The sequence below is a fragment of the Psammomys obesus genome, unplaced genomic scaffold, assembly GCF_907164565.1.
Source record: "Psammomys obesus unplaced genomic scaffold, mPsaObe1.curated_primary_1811, whole genome shotgun sequence".
In the NCBI taxonomy this organism is placed as follows: domain Eukaryota; kingdom Metazoa; phylum Chordata; class Mammalia; order Rodentia; family Muridae; genus Psammomys; species Psammomys obesus.
The window spans coordinates 1,340,877-1,356,135 of NW_026585690.1; the positions used below are offsets into that span (position 1 = coordinate 1,340,877).

The 15,259-nt window shown below is 43.1% G+C and overlaps 1 pseudogene; it reads left to right on the forward strand.

Moving 5' to 3' along the window:
* The first annotated feature begins 365 nt into the window (after positions 1 to 365).
* Positions 366 to 15,259, forward strand: part of LOC129667728 (U1 small nuclear ribonucleoprotein C-like) — a 67,461-nt pseudogene continuing 52,567 nt past the window's right edge.

A 15,259-nucleotide genomic window follows, 5' to 3' on the forward strand; every position in this document is an offset into this window, starting at 1 on the left:
TCAGCTTGTTTATATGGTGGATTATAGTGCTGGATTTTTCACATGCTGAGCCATCCCTGCATCCCTGGGATGAAGCCTGGTGGATGATGTTTTTGATGTGTTCTTGGATTTGGTTTGTGAGGATTTTACTGAGAGAGTATTTTTGTATCAATGTTCATGAGGGAGATTAGTCTGAAAATTTCTTTCTTTGTTGGGTCTTTATGTATCGTCTCTGGACAGAGGCCAACTCCTGTCACTCAGTCCTAAACATTCACCAAGTAACAAAAACACTCAAGCAAATGTGCCTCAAGTGAGATACAAAGAAAAGCAGAAGTTAGCCAGATAGGAAAAGAGAAGACAGGTAGAAACTGAGGCATGTTGCAAACATGGAGCCAGAGAGGAACACAGACAGACTTAGGGGCAGAAAGAATGTGCCCAGAGCAAGGCAGATAGGTGGGATAGGGTACGAGAGTGGAACTGGGGTATGTGTAGCAGAAGAAGGTGTACCTGAGCTTGGTAAGCCATGCTAATGTAGCCGTAGAGGTATAGAAGGTTATGAACAGCATAATATACATCTGCTGTGCAGAACGTTGCTCTGATGGCACATTAACTGAAGGGGCACAGTAGGTGAGCAGTTGTTGGAACAGCCTAGAAAAGGCATGCTGGAGGCTTGGCCCAGAGCAGAGGAGATAGTGGTGAGACTGATGGGCGTGAGACAAGATATGGACTGGGCTGGGTGAAATGAGGTCTTGGAGAAAAGGGTCTGAGAGATGGGTCCATTCTGACTCCTGAGCAACCGAGTGGAGCTGGGACATTTGCTGAGATGGGGAAGAAGGGAATGTTCTAAGGGACAATTAGAAATTCAGTTTCAAATACTATAAATTTGACTCACCAAAGAAGCATGAGAATACAGTGTCCAAGAGGCCACTGGCCACTTAGGATCTGAACAGAGGTGTCTGAGTGAGAAACAGCAGAGTCAGTGACATAGTAAGGTCATTGGATTTCTGAAGCGGAGTGGCAATCTCTGCAGTGCAAAAGGAGGGTGAGGGAGGAGCATGAAGGGCTAAAAAGAGAGGGAGATGAACAGTTTTAGAGGTTGGAGGAGTAGAAACAGCAAAGGAGAATGAAAGGAAAACCAGATTCAGGATGAGCTATTTTGGAACCCAACTGATGAAGACATTATTCTCATAGAAAGAGGTAATCAAGAGTGCTCATCCCTTTTGAGAAAGCAGAAAGAGAATAAACGAATCGTTCCTATTGGGTTATCCAGCTTGTGGGCCACTGACTCATAACGTTGATTGGGGCAGCTCTGGTGGTGCAGCACAGTGATCTGGAAGAGCTCTGTGGTGGTGTGGGAAACTGGAGACACTCCCGCTGGCCTCCCAGGACCCGAAGTAAACTCCCAGGAATCCCACACCCCTGAGGAGATGGGTGCCTAAAGTGTCTGAGCAAGCATAAGCTGTGGCAACTGTCACCCTGGAGGAGGACTGTCATGAATTTTCCCGTTCACCATTATAATTTTATGGGAGTAATTTGTTTTGCTTTGGGACTTTTTAAGAACTAACAGTGAAAGAAAAATGAGAAGCTTTCCAGGGGACAGCGCCTGTGACAGCTCAGCAGCACAGAGATCCCGAGAAAGGTAGAGAGGATGAGAGGAATTTAGAGGAAATTTACGAGTTGGGTTTCAAGCTGTTCACGGTGCAATAGAGGAACAGTATGTTAAAGTCTGCCTGGGAGGCTGCCATTCACCTAGCTACAGGAGGATGGGGATGGAAGAGAGAAATTCACTCAGGCTACAGCATGAGGGCTATTGGAAGAAATGACCCTAACACTCTTGACATGCTTCTGGCTTTTTATTGGGAATCGTTCTTCAAAAAGGACAGCCTAGTCTTAATTTTTTTCTCCCTAGGGAGCAGTGCTGCAGGGCTCAGCATGATCTGGACCCTGTGTTGTCTGCTCCACTGGGAAATGCTGACTTGGGAAAGTATATATAGTTGCCCCTGGAACTGAGAAAGCTAAAAATTTTCATTTTTTTTTTTTTTTAAATTGACTTTGGTACTGTATCCTGTTTTGTTCCCATAAATCTTCAGTTTTTTTTTTTTTTAATTATGTTTATCTCAGCCCAACATTTAAACAGACCCCTTTTGTCAAAACATACCTATTTGGATTGTGAGGCCACAGGAAATTTGGAGGATGGAGAGAAGGCAACCTGTGCTAAAGTTTTAACTTTGCCCTGGAGGTTCCACAGCCCGCCGTTCCAGTGATGACTGTCCAAACACGACTGGCAGTGGGCAGAATCATCTGGGCGTGGCTGTGGAGTACGCAGAAAGGTCCTCAGGGACCGAGAGCTGGGAAGATGGCAAGAGCACACATGTGTGCCTAAGCCTGGTCCAGCCACAGCAGTCATTTTACAGGCCTGATTTGCCAATGAAGATAGCAGGTACATAGTTCCAAAATTGTCAAGCATAGTCAGGTAGGTAGACCTGTTTAGTGTCATGGCCTGCAAGCCGTTTCATGTAGTCCAGAACTCACTTCAGGTTTTGATAGTACATTAAGGCCAAATATATAATGGAAATGAAGGAAAACTGTTGGATGCTGATTAAAAAACTGCATGTGGGAGCAACTGAGCTCCAGACCACTGTCCTTGGCAGACTTGCCGTGAAGGCAAAAACTGTCTACTTAACAGCCCTAAGAGTGTACTGCCTTGCTGTGGAATCGAAGTGTGCCGTGATCGCTGTGTATCTCTGGTGGAAAATTCTTGCCTTCCTTTTGAAATGCATCTTTTTCATTTTTTATGATTATGTTTTTAAAGTTTTTTTTTAATTTAAAATTTATTTGTTACAATTTATTCACTTTATATCCCAAGTATAGCCCCCTCCCTCATCTCCATCTGATCCCACCCTCCCTACCTCTCTCCTGCCCCAATCCTTCTCCCCTTAGTCCACTGAAAGGGGGAGTCCTCCTCCCCTGCCATCTCATCCTAGCTTATCAAGTCTCATCAGGACTGCCTGGATCCTCTTTCTCTGTGGCCTGGCAAGACTGAATTGCCAGGGGGAAGTGATCAAAGAGCAGGTGACCGATGATTACATTTTTTTTTTTAATGGCTCATTTGAGTTCAAACATTCTGTTGTTTTTCAGAGGAACTTCAGTGATCCAATTAGTTTTCTTTCAGTATTTATTTGAAAATAAATACTGGGTGCTGGGTGTGGCAGATGAGGTCTGTAATCTCATGTTTACAAGGACAACGCAGAACAGTGGGAAGCAGCTTGTCTTGAGGCTTCCACGTGTGCTGTCACGTGTGCTCACACAAGTGCACAGGTACGTGCTCAGAATAAACAAATGATGTAAGTATTAAAAAAAGAAAAGAAAAATTAAAAGCTTTCTGTGTATATGCTCATACATACAGTTGGGCACATGTGGGTACACATACATACATCTACGTATACATGTATGTGGGGGGAATGGGAGGCAATGGGGAGGAGGCAGGGGTCAGGAGGAGAGGGAGAAATTACAGTGTAGGAGGAACTGAGGTGCAAATAACAGAGGAGCGTGTGGTGGGCAGAGCACACTTGCTGGCTCACGTCGAAGTGGAGATTGTCTGACTGTATTCTTTATTCTGTGGAGTCACTGAGGCAGACATTTGCCAGCCCTCGGGGCTGAGAACATTACGATGCATCTTGAGGACTTGTGGGGGATTTGTCTCGGCCCCACTGGTCTTTGGGATAATTGCTTTGGATGATTTTCCTTAATCCTTCTCCTTGGTGATTCTGTAAGGTGCCACATTGCTGACATTCTGCCTGCTTTTTCTAATTGCTTTCTGCTCTGCGCTCCTCCGCCAGGGACCCCGAGGCCAGATGAGGAATAGTAATTGTCAGCCGATCTTGTGGCCTGTCCTCCGAGAGGCGATGCCATAAACACGCTTCATCTTCAAAAAACCGCAGGCTGTGTTTTTGGTGCCAAAAAAAAAAAAAAAATCTATTTAGGCTTGAAACACGACGTAGACCTTTGCAAATTCTGGGACTGAAAAAGGGGTCTTATGTACTCAAGATGGACACAGGCATTTGAAAAATCGGGTCAGATTTCAGCGGCTTCTCAGGAAGAAAGGAGCTGTTGAAACTTTAATAGAAATGGATATTTCTCTCCAGGATGGTTAAGGTGCAAGAATGGAAAGAAAGCTTTTGAGAACAGCTCTTTAAACTCACATCCAGTGCTTCAGCCCACAGGCGTCCCCAGAGGCGCACTCTGACCAAGTACATTATAGGTGGTGCTGAGTCATGTCATTCTGGTCAGATGGATCAGACATGGAAGTGGCCTGAAGCAGGTTTACTTGTTACAGAGGCCTAGCAGTCAATGGTGAGTGACTCTGCCGAAGCTTAGGCAAGATGTGAGGCAAATGGAACCCTATCTGAACAAATTGCACAAGTCAGAGAAACCCTGAAGAGCCTCAGGCCCTGGGCTTTATGTCTTGGGGACAAAAGGGTTGCTAGGCTAAAATGTGGTGGGACATCCTGCTCCTAAGGAAGGCAGGAGAGCTCAAGCTTCCCTGGTCGTTCATTATTGGAGGACATGGCCATTAAGGCACCTCCTGCAGTTCTTCCTGAGAGCTGACTCTAAGAAAGGGAAGGGGTCAGGGTGAGCCAGAAAGGCATCTCACAGTCCCTGTTTCTAAAGAACAAATGGCCTCCTAGAACCAAAGGGCTTCAAAGTGGAGACAAAATGCTATTCCTAAAGATTACAAGTCATTACTGTTTCTTTTTACAATGAAACTGAAAAATCCGGTTTTTGTCAAAGAACTAACAGGAAAAGTTTGTTTTGTGTTGTGTTGTGTTTGTTTGTTTGTTTTTTCCCTAAAAGAATTCTGAGTACAACCTTTGAACAGGACATCTTTTTATTTTTATTTATTTATTTTTTTCTGCTGACAATTCAATGGTACTAACTAATCTGGATTTTATGTATGTATAAAGTGTGTGTGTGTGTGTGTGTGTGTGTGTGTGTTTTAAAGAAAGGTAATTTAGCCATTTATAAGGATGAGTCTAGACCTTAGCATGTCGGCTTCCATAACCCTGTGTTACTGGCTACAGTGACTGGTTGGACCTAAAGTGGCTGGGTGTCCTGAACATCTTGTCTTACTTTATTGTCTCGGAATGCTCATTTTCCTCATTTTGTTATGAAAATTTAATGTGTGTATTTACAAATCCAGTTGCGTCTTGAGAAAACACGAGTGTGGCTCTTTCCAGTGCCCAGTGCTAATTAAATCTCTCGGTTCACTGGTTTGTGGGTTTGACTGTAAATAGGAGTGTCAGAGTATCTGGCATGTATGCCCAGGCTCTGTTTATGCCTCTCTGTTCTTTGCTCTATCCCGGGAGTATACCTTTCTTCACACAGCTTAGTGTTATTATAATGAAAGAGAATCCCAAATGTTCAATTTTACTGAAACAGACTCAGGAGCCAGACATTGGGGTGAAAAACTGCTAGTTCAGAGAGGCAGAGAAACCAGCCAGCTGAGCTTCATACTCAGCCAGCGTCTCTGTAGAAAAGATCCCTTTCTCCTTCTCTGTAGTCATCTTAAAAAACCCTCCAAACCGAATGTCCCTCCTTTCTACTTCCTGTGTATCTCTCTATCTGTCCTCTGAAATTCCTCTCACTCTCTATGGCTTTTTCCCCCCATGTTCACTTCTTGTCAGCTGGTTGCTTGCTTTGATTCTTGACCTAAGGTTAATTTATTTAATCCTATTTACAGAAAGCTCTTGAATTAAAAGTGTGTGCCAGGACTGAGCCATACCACAACTAGAAACAGGTTCTTCCAGTAAACAATCTCTGGGTTCACAGTGTGATAAAAGATCCTGCAGCAGCTTAGTTAACTTATACACAGGAAATGCTCAGTTAATTTCAGCTTTACTCCTCCATGACCTTCCTCTGTTTTTTTTTTTTTTTTTTTTTTTAAATGTTGTGTATGTTCATGAATAGGACTAAGCCTTAGCATCCTCAGGAATAAGACTATTCATTTACACTGACCTGTCTGGATCTTAGAAGGTCACAGTGTGTGAACTGGTTACAAAGAAAAGGCTAAGCGGGAGTTAACTTTGGATTTCTTTGATGCAGAAGAGTATCCTGTACAGGTGCTCACAGTCTGTTGCTCAGACTCCCGGTACCACCTAGACTCCAATAACAAAACCAATCGTGTTGACAAGAGATAGGTTCTAGATTGCCATCCTGGTAGGGAACCACCAAGCGGAAGAGAAGTCACGTAAAAGCATGAGCAGAAGATCCCCACCGTATCTTCAGCAGGTAGGTGCAGAGCCAGTAACAACTTATAGAAATTAGTATTAGTACTGTCTACAGCAGTGGGGAACTGTGGCACAGATCCATGCTGCCCTGTGAATAGTTTTTATGACTTTTTTTTTTTCTATTCAGATAAAGCTGGGATTCTTGGCTTCAACACAGAAAGAATTTTTTTTTTTTAGAATGAGCCATTATGAAGCAGCATGGGGGTTTATTAAGAGGTTTTAAACATAGATTTTTAGTGTGGAAGTTATTAGAGAGACATGGCTGTGGGCTTCTCACAGCACCTGCGTACCTACTTTGGTAGGTTCTGAGGTTACAGCCCTGAGGGTTTCTGAGAGATCTTTTTTCCTCTTCTCTTTGATAAATAAGGTCATAGGATGGTTCCCAAGGATGCCTTGGATGGGATTACATTCTGATGAAACAAAATAATGGGCTATAAAGGTTGCACAAGAGGTTTGGGAGACATCCTTTTACTGTAAATGCAGTGGCTTGTGAGATTCCTCGAAAATTGCAGGTTTACATCTGGAAAGGGAGAAAGGCCAAGTGTGCTTAGGCCTTAAGCGTGACTCACTGGTTGTTTATTCTTGTTGAAATACCCCTGCATGAAAATAATGGTGCAGCTCTGCAGGCATCCTTCCCAGTGAATTTTGTATATTGTCCTGGGATTCTTGACTCTCAGCTGGCAAGGTTGGGGGCTCCTCACCCTCCCTGTGCCCCACTAATGTTCCCTGTGTTTCCACCCTGCATCAGTAGAAAGTGGACAGCATATGGTGTACTTCCATTATTTAGTTAACTTCCATTATTTGACCTCCAGGAGGTGCTCAACTGCTATATATTTAAAAACTACATGGTGAATGAATGAATGAATGGATGCTTGAATGAATGATTTTCCACTCAGGGTTTTAGATCTTAAGAGGAAGGCAGATCTAAGAAAGACATTACTAATGTTCAGTGGTTTGTCAAATTAGAAACATCTCTTATTCTCTTTAGAGGTGTGTAAGAGCTGGCAGGGGTTGGGGTTGCGATGCTGTGTGCTCTGTCGCAGTCATGGCTATAAGTTGAGCAAGTAAACCTGCAAGTGTACTTGGGGAATAGCCCAGGCCTGACACGAACAGGCCAGAGAGCACTTTCTCCCTAGCTAAGTCAATAAGGGAGAAACAGGAGTGGGAAGGGAGATGTAAGCCAGTACCACAGGGATCCTGGCCTTTGGGACCAAGGACTGTCTGCACACCCAGGATGATGGAGCCACAGTGGTTGTCTTTCAGAGTGAAAGGTTAGGAGGGGAGGGCCAGCCAGCAGACCACCGTGGGCTTCTATGTGCTTCCTGGTGAAAGCCAGGGCCATGCTTCCCTCCGTGTGTTCTTTCCAAAGCCTGAAGGGGATCCAGCTGTTCTCTGCAGAGTCTCCCCTCTTGGTGCCATGAAAAATGATATCAGAGTATTGAAAAGCTCTTTTGTTTTTCCAGGCCGAAGGAACTGGTGTTTTATTAGACTGAGCAAATGTCTCTTGCAACAATATTGACTCAGATGATGGTAAATGAAGATATCCTCTCTAAAGCTGAGAGTCTGTCACTCATGACATTTAGAACACGTACAGGCTAGCTGTAAATGCCTCCTCCAACACTGCAGACACCAAGAACAAATGGATTTGAAAAGCATGTGTGTTCTTGGTGAATCCCCCCCCCACCCCCATGGAAAACACCATTTTTGAATTCAGAAGGCGACTGATTTTTATGGACCATAAAACACTCTGATTGAATTACATAAAACCAAATTTTGGCTTCTTATTACATAAAGAAACAATAACTGTATTTCCCCTTTATTTGAAGGACTGGTAAGAGATGAGCTACCCGCCCCCACCCTCAAAGATAAAATAAACTTATAGTCAGGAACACCACAAGGAGGGATTTAGATAAAACAGAGTACTTAGAAAGGGTATTGACCACTGACTGTGAGCGCCTCAAAGTGCTCACACAAAGCCACCGCCCTTTTTACAAGCTGCTCCAGAGGCATTTGGGTCCTTGGGTTTCCAAGGCCACCATCAAGGCTTCACAAGTTCAGGCCTATGGGGGGCTGCCTTGCAAATATCACAGTCCCCTAAAACCTCTCCTTGATTGGACTTACTGCTTGCTCCCCATCCTGACCTGTCCCCTCCCCTTGCTTTCTGTTACCTTTCTTTGTTTCTAAGATTAAAAAAAAAAAAAAAATATATATATATATATATATATGATATATATATATATATATCAGCTCTTATTACTGACATGTGTGCCTTTCCCTGACTGATGAGGATGGGATTTTATGTAGCTATGGGACAGCAGCCTGGTCTATCTACCAAGACTTGTATTATTTAGAGAGCCTCTGGTAGATTACCCTCTTGCAAGGCTCTTCTTCTTTCTCGGGAGGAGCTTAAACAGTGACTTTAAAGAGCATGGCCAGTTTTAGGGCATTAGGAAAAAAAAGTATGGAATGTGTTAATGGATAGGTTGCTAGTTAAAATAAACATGTAGCGATAGACAGGAAATCGTATGGGCTATCTATATTTAAAAAAATTTTTTTTCTCTCTAAAATCACTCCAGGCCAGGCTGTGAAATCAAATGAACTGTTTAAAAATAATGAGAATTTATTAGGGCATTTCTATACAAGATAGGGATATAAAATATAAATCGTTTTTCTCTGTTGTGGCAAAATCATCTGCAAATGGAAATAGAAAAATGACATTCCACGTTCAGTATCTGCAAAATACTTCGCAGTAAAGATAACAAAATGTAGGGCCTGCATAAAGAAACCGTAAAGTTGTTATTGAAAGACATAAGGCAAAAGCTAAACAAATTGGAAGATGCATCATGCTTCAAGATGGGGAAGCTCAAAATCAGAAACATACCAATTTCACCAAGATAGTTAAACAAGTGAGTGTATAATATTCAGTAAAACACTAAAATGGGTTTAATTTTAGAGTTGGAAGAGAAGGTCTTAAAATTCATAAGAAAAGTACTTCTGCATAGAGGAGAAAAAAAATGAGAGAAAAGTAATGAAAAGTGACTGTTTTTCAAATATCAGAATATAGTACAAAGCAAATTCACGACAAAGATCTACCTGCCCTGCCCCCTACGTGCTTAGCTGGATATACGATATTTACAAAAATGTATTTTCTGCATACTAGGTTTTCCTTGAGGGCTGAAACAATTAGGCACTGCAGTTCAGGGTTGAGGATGTTGGGGATACTATTTAATAAAGGAGCTGACACAACCGATCATTCACACAGAGAGGAATAAAATAAAATATCTCTCACATCAGACTCACAAATGCCTTCCAGTTTCAAATTGTGATTGTTAAAAAAGTTAAAAAAGAGGGGCCAAGATGGCGGTGCAGGGAGAACACTGTGTCTGAGAAGCAGGACAACACACTCCGTGCAGCGACCAGGAGACTGAACTCTGGGCCCTAAAACAACAGCGATCGATCATGTTTCCCAGGTGAGGGGAGGCTCCCACGGCATGGGAATCGGTCGGGTCCACTCTCGGCTGCCCAGCCAGAACCCGGAAGCGAACCCGGGTAACTCGGGCACTGGGTCTCCGGGCTGGTGCTGCAAGCCTGCTTGTCCCGATCACTTTCCCAGGCTGATCGGTGGGCACAAGGGTGCCTGAGACTGAGAGTCCCAGTCGCAAAAAAACCCCACGGGGAAGGAAAGTTGCCAGACTGGTCACGGGTCACTCAGTCTTTCCCTGGAAGGTCTCTCCGACCACGGGTACCTGCCGCCATCACAACTGAGCTCCCTCCTCGCACGGAGAGCAGCTGCGCGCCCAGCTCAAAATCCCTACTCCCTCTTGGGAGGAGGCAGGAGGCATCCAGCAGAATCTGCCACAGACCACATTGTCTGTACCCCAACCTGAGATCGGGGCTGAGAAAACCCAATCCCTTCGGGCACTCCCCCAAATGCCGCCATAACCCTGCCACAGCAGAGCAGAAGGATAAAGAGGCGCACAGCGGCTTCACAGTGCCGGAACTCCAGTGCTTCCGTCCGCTCCTAGCAAACAAACTACAGCTCGGGATCTGGGACTGTGGTCATTCTACACATCCTGAGATTCTCCTGGGTCCAGCGCAATAAGGGCTAGCAGCAAGTTCTATCACCAGCGCCCCTCCCCCCTCTCCCTGGCAGAGAAACGCCAGCTCAGGGCTCAGGATCTGACTGAGAAGCCCCAACCCCTGCTGGCACTCCCCTGAGAGCACCTCCATAAGCTTGCCCTAGCAGAGGGGAAGGTCAGAGGGGAAGGACAGAGAGGCAGCCTGCCAAGGACACAGCACCCTCTCTCCAGCTCACCCAGCGGCCCCTAGCAGAGAAACCCAAGCTCTGGATCTGAGGACACTCAACGCTACCTGCTATTCTCTCGGGATTAGCAAACATAGATTCTACCGCCAGGCTGCTTCTGGCAGAGGGATCTGGGATTGAGTACACTCAATCTAACTCTTTCCCGCGCCACCCAGGGACAGTCAACATAACCCCTCCTGGAAAAGGGAAAGGACAAAGAGGCAGCACACAGGAAAGGTGGACACTGAGTCCTGCGGCCACAGTGTCACAGAGCTGACTGTTAGCCTACCTGTGCACTTCCGCAGCAGGACCAAAACAGAGAGTAGTGAGCAAGGGGAACCCCTGTGCATTCCAACTGGTCCTGCAAGAGAGTGAGTGAACCTTCTAGGGAGAGATTGCCCCAGACCCCAGGGCCTCTCCACAGAAGCAACCAGACGAGATCCCTGCCACCCACACCCCTAGTGTGGGCATCATAGGGATTCTTGGGATAGTGACCCCAACATTGAAGACTCTGCCTTGCGGGTCCACCAGTGTAATCCAGGCAAACAATCCCTGGATCCCAGACAGAGCTGTATACTAGTTTGGCCTGTAGGCCACTACAATAGTCAGAGAATCCGCTCATGCACACTGCGCCCACTAAAAGCGCACTCGAATAGCGCCAGTGTCACATTCCTTACTTAGGCAAAACTGAAACCACAGCGCACACTCCCAAACCAGTGAACCTCTCTCATCTTCCTGAAAAAACAGTCCAGAAAACAGAAAGAGAGGATCATAACCCGAACTACAATCTCAAGGAACAAACAGTGAGGATTATAAATAACCAGATGGCTAGAGGCAGACGTAAGAACACTCCCAACAAAAATCAGGACATATGACCTCACCAGCAACCCCACAAAACAATGGACACTTCAATTCACTAGATATACAAGAAAACGACTTCAAAACTATGTTTCTCCAGCTATTAGAGGCCCATAAAGATGAAATGAACAAAGCCCTCAGAGAAATAGCCAAAGAAATCGAGACTAACCAAGAGGAAACAAATCGTGCTCTCAGAGAAATGACCACGAAAATTGAGGCAAACAGAGAAGAAATGCACAAAGCTCTCAAAGAAATGTCCACACAAATGAAAGCAAATAAGAAATAAATAAAGCTCTCATAGAAATACAGGCAATTATACCCAAAGAAGTAGAGGCACAATTAGTGATACATAGAGAGGAAACGAACAAAAAAATAGAAGCTATCATTGAAAAGCGGGACTCCACATTCAAACAGATGAAGGAAATGGTGCAAGACATGAAAACAGAATTAGAATCAATAAAGAAAACACAAATAGAGAAAAACCAGGAGCTGGAGAACATAGAGAAAAGATCAGGAACTACAAAGGTAAGCATCACCAACAGAATACAAGAGATGGAAGAAAGAATCTCAGGAGCCGAAGATACACTTGCGGAAATTGACACGTCTTTCAAAGAAAAAATAAAATCAGAAAAGTTCCAAACAGAAAACATCCAAGAAATCAAGGACACCATGAAAAGACAAAACCTAAGAATAATAGGAGTAGAAGAAAAAGAAGACATCAGGCTCAAAGGTCCGGAAAATATTTTCAAGAAAATTATAGAAGAAAACCTTCCCAACTTAAAGAAGGAGATGGCCGTAAACATACTAGAAGCCTACAGAACACCAAGTAGACTAGACCAGAAAAGAAATTCTTCATGTCACATCATAGTAAAAACACTGAACCTACAAAACAAAGAAAAAATTCTAAAAGCAGCAAGGGAAAAAGGCCAAGTAACATATGACGGTAGACCTATCAGAATCACACCAGATTTCTCAACAGAAACTATGAAAGCCAGAAGGGCCTGGACAGAAATCATACAGTCCTTAAGGGACCACAGATTCCAACCCAGACTACTATACCCAGCAAAACTTTCAATCAACATAGACGGAGAATTCAAGATATTCCAAGACAAAACCAAATTTAAACAATATCTACATAGTGACCCAGCTCTACAGAAGTTACTAGAAGGGAAACTCCAAACCAAAGAAAACAACTACATCGAAGGAAACAGAGGAAATAGATAACTACACAACAAAAAACCAAAAGAATACAAGCAATGAAACTCAGTGACACCACCAACCCCACATCTAAAGTAAGCAACAATTGTTGGTCACTAGTTTCTATCAACATCAACGGACTCAACTCCCCAATAAAAAGACACAGACTAACAGAATGGTTGCGGAAACAGGATCCATCATTCTGTTGCATCCAAGAAACACACGTATGCAACAAAGATAAACACTACCTCAGAGTAAAGGGCTGGAAAAATGTCTTTCAAGCAAATGGTTCCAGAAAACAAGCGGGAGTAGCCATCCTAATATCTAATAAAATAGACTTTCAACCCAAGTTAATCAAAAAAGATAAGGAGGGCCACTATATTCTCATCAAAGGAAAAATCCACCAAGAGGACATCACAATTTTGAATATCTACGCCCCAAATACAAGAGCACCTACATTCGTAAATGAAACAATATTAAAGCTTGAATCACACATTGATCCTAAAACCCTAATAGTGGGAGACTTCAACACTCTACTCTCACCAAGGGACAGATCAACTAGACAGAGAACAAATAGGGAAATAAAAACACTTACAGAGACCCTAAATCAAATGGACCTAATAGACGTCTACAGATCTTTTCATCCAAACTCAAAAGAGTATACCTTCTTTTCAGCACCACATGGAACCTTCTCCAAAATAGACCATATAGTTGGTCATAAAGCAAGCCTCAACAGATACAAAAAGATTGAAATAATCCCTTGTATTCTATCTGACCATCATGGACTTAAGCTGGACCTCAACAACAACAGAAATAACAAACAGCTTACACGCACATGGAAACTGAACAACTTGTTACTCAATGAAAGCTGGGTTAAGGAAGAAATAAAGAAAGAAATTAAAGACTTCCTAGAATTCAATGAAAATGAAGGCACAACATACCCAAATTTATGGGACACATTGAAAGCAGTGCTCAGGGGAAAATTTATAGCACTAAGTGCCTGCAAGAAGAAATTCGTAACATCACATACAAACAACTTAATGGCCCAACTGAAAACCCTAGAAAAAAAAGAAGCAGATACACCCAAGAGGAGCAGACGGCTGGAAATAATCAAACTCAGGGCTGAAATCAATCAATTAGAAACAAATAAAACTATTCAAAGAATCAATGAAACAAAAAGCTGGTTCTTTGAGAAAATCAACAAGATAGACAAACCCTTAGCCAAACTAACTAAAAAGCAGAGAGAATCTATCCAAATCAACAAAATCAGAGATGAAAAGGGTGACATAACTACAGACACTGAGGAAATTCAAACAATCATTAGGTCATACTACAAAAGCCTATATGCCACAAAATTTGAAAACCTAAATGAAATGGACAATTTTCTTGATAGATTCCATCTTCCAACATTAAGTCAAGATTAGGTAGAAAGACTGAACAGCCCTATATCCCCCAAGGAAATTGAAGCAGTCATTCACAGTCTCCCCTCCAAAAAAAGCCCTGGGCCAGATGGTTTCAGTGCGGAATTCTACCAGACCTTCAAAGAAGTGCTCACACCAATTCTCCTCAAACTATTCCACAAAATAGAAACAGAAGGTACATTACCAAACTCATTCTATGAAGCAACAGTCACCCTGATACCTAAACCACACAAAGATCCAACAAAAAAAGAGAACTTCAGACCTATCTCTCTTATGAATATTGACGCAAAAATACTCAATAAAATACTTGCAAACCGAATCCAAGAACACATCAAAGTTATCATCCACCATGACCAAGTAGGCTTCATCCCAGGCATGAAGGGTGGTTCAACATACAGAAATCCATCAATGTAATCCACCACATAAACAAACTGAAGGAGAAATACCACATGATCATCTCCTTAGTTGCTGAAAAAGCATTTGACAAAGTCCAACACCCATTCATGTTTAAATTCTTGGAGAGATCAGGAATACAAGGTACATATCTAAACATAGTAAAGGCAATATACAGCAAGCCTATAGCCAACATCAAACTCAATGGAGAGAAACTTAAATCAATCCCACTAAAATCAGGGACAAGACAAGGCTGCCCACTCTCTCCCTACCTCTTCAACATAGTACTTCAAGTCCTAGCCAGAGCAATAAGACAACTAAAGGAGATCAAGGGGATACAAATCGAAAAGGAAGAGGTCAAAGTGTCACTATTCGCAGATAATATGATAGTATATATGAGCGACCCCAAAAATTCAACCAGAGAATTCCTCCAGCTGATAAACACCTTCAGCAAAGTGGCAGGATACAAAATCAACTCAAAAAAATCAGAAGCCCTCCTGTATACCAAAGACAAAAGGGCTGAGAATGAAATTAGGGAAACAACACCCTTCACAATAGCCACTAATAACATAACGTACCTTGGGGTGACACTAACCAAGCAAGTGAAAGACCCGTTTGAGAAAAACTTCAAGTCTCTGAAGAAAGAAATTGAAGAAGATCTCAGAAGATGGAAAGATCTCCCGTGCTCATGGATTGGTAGGATTAACATTGTGAAAATGGCCATCCTGCCAAAAGCAATCTACAGATTCAATGCAATTCCCATCAAAATACCAACTCAATTCTTTACAGACCTTGAAAAAAAAGATTCTCAGCTTCATATG